The sequence below is a fragment of the Galeopterus variegatus genome, unplaced genomic scaffold, assembly GCF_000696425.1.
Source record: "Galeopterus variegatus unplaced genomic scaffold, G_variegatus-3.0.2 Scaffold8895, whole genome shotgun sequence".
In the NCBI taxonomy this organism is placed as follows: Eukaryota; Metazoa; Chordata; class Mammalia; order Dermoptera; family Cynocephalidae; genus Galeopterus; species Galeopterus variegatus.
Window position 1 is genome coordinate 1 of NW_007735006.1, and position 2,246 is coordinate 2,246.

The 2,246-nt window shown below is 34.7% G+C and overlaps 1 pseudogene; it reads right to left on the reverse strand.

Moving 5' to 3' along the window:
* Nucleotides 1-435: 435 nt before the first annotated feature.
* On the reverse strand, nucleotides 436-1,396 carry LOC103608826 (annotated as a pseudogene).
* Between the last annotated feature and the right edge of the window lie 850 nt (nucleotides 1,397-2,246).

Sequence of the window (2,246 nt, forward strand, 5' to 3'; positions counted from 1 at the left end):
AATGGGGCAAATAATATATATGTACATGTCTATTTATGTTTAAAAGACTTTTTCAAGCTTAATTACTAGAAATAGAATTACTAGGTCATTTTCAACTCATCAGAAAATGCCAAAATTCTCAACAAGGTGTTGTGCAAATTGGCATGTCTACTTCCTCACAAAATTCATATTTTTTTAATTGGTGATGCATATTCATGGAGCACAAAATTGACCATCACCATCTGTGCCCAAGATGTAAAAATCACCATCAATACTGTCATCATGCCCGTTACCATAAATTGCAATTATTCCCCATGTCTTTCACCCAAATCTTTCTGATATCCCTCCCCATTTCTTCCTCCATCCTCCTCAACCCTAGGTCTGTTGTATTCCTCTGCAAGTCCAATGTACCACTGTGGTCTTTCTTTTCTTCCTTCTTTTTCTTTTAGTCTCCACTTATGAGTGAGGGCATGTAATATTTTTCNCTCAAATGCTTTGTGTTTATTTTTCTTAATGCTTTCTTCTTGTCTTTATTCCTGAATGTGCAGGTAATTAGATTTAAAAGGGGAGTAAGAATTGTATAAAACACAGACAGGATCTTATCAATGGAGACACCACTGAATGACCATACGTAGGTAAAGATGCAAGGTCCAAAGAACATTATCACTACCATAACGTGGGCTGAAAGAGTAGACAAAGCATTTGAGAACCTCCTGGAAGAGCCATGCTGAACAGTAAACAGGATGATGCTATAGGAAATGAACAGAAAAATGAAACAGAACAAAGAGTGTAGTCCACTGTCTGCAATGAGTAATAGCTCCAGGATGTAAGTGTCAGTGCAGGCCAAGTTTGATTACCTGAGGCAGATCGCAAACAAACAAACAAATAAAAAAAACTATCCACAACATCAGGACCACAGAATGGCAAAGTCACTGTGAAAAGCGTTTGGCTTACAGCGTGTACAAAACCGATGTTCCGGGGGAGAAGTGCGAGTCCAATGCAAACATAACGGCTCATAATAGTTTTGTAAGAGAGGGGTCTGCATATGGCAATGTATCAATTGCAATGGCAGCAAGCAACATCATTTCACTTCCACCTAAAAGGTGAAGGAAAAAGATCTGGGTCTTGCAGCCTTCATAGGAGATGGTCTTATATTCAGCAATTAGGTCATAGATCATTGTAGGAATAGCAAAGGCGGCCAGGGACATATCAATAAAGAAGAGGTTGGCCAGTAGAAAGTACATGGGAAAGTGCAGTTCAGGGTCCAGTTTTACTACAAGGATAATGATGAGGTTATCTAGCATAATGAACATGTAGATAATGGAAAAAATAAGAAAAAGAAAATTTGTAACACACAAGACTCTGTGAGCCGCAACATAATAAACTCAGACACAATGGAGTAATTTTGTTTTTCCATTTCTTTGGCTGTTGGCATATATTATCCAAAACAAAATAAAACCAGGTTAAATTCTGTGAGATAAAGTTGAAAGATGAAATATGTTTACATTTAACTTTGCTTCCTAAAATCCACAGAAGTGTGTAAAGGAATCAAAACTATCGAACAACAATAAAGCCAAACATTTTTAAAAAGTAGACAATTTCTCAACAAAGATTATGAAGAATATCTTCCATAAGCCAAGATGTATGAAAAAAATTGAAGCCATCAATATATGACTTATATCTATACTAATTTTGAGGAAAATGAATACCTCCAAAGGTGAGATGATGTAATAGTTTCACGCCACCTTTTTAGAATTTGAGGAACAGATTTATTCGTCCTCCATGGACAAAGAAGAGGGCCCTTCCATCTTGAAATGTATTTTGACACTCCAAAAGAGTTAGGCACATGTAAGTGAAGGAGAGACAAAATGGTTTTCTAATTGAGAAGGATCAAGAAAAATGAAATTGATTAAATAGAATAGGGAATATTGACAATTTAGGAGTCAGTTCTGTAGTTACTGCGAAATGTTAGATAAACAGAGATGATAAACACAGACCCATGTGGAATAATGCTCATTTAAACATGAATAATGATAGACCCAAATTTTGAAACAAAATGTCAAGGAAGACATGCTATATATCTAAGAAGAGATAATAATATAATTTTTTAGTGAAAGCTGAAATAAACAAACAAAAAAATGAAAAAAACTCTAAAAATCATTTATATCTGACCATAGACCTTACTAATAGAAATAGACACAATGTAATTTTTGAATATTTAATTATTTTGAAATACTTTAAGAATTCAGATAAGTGCAAGAATAATA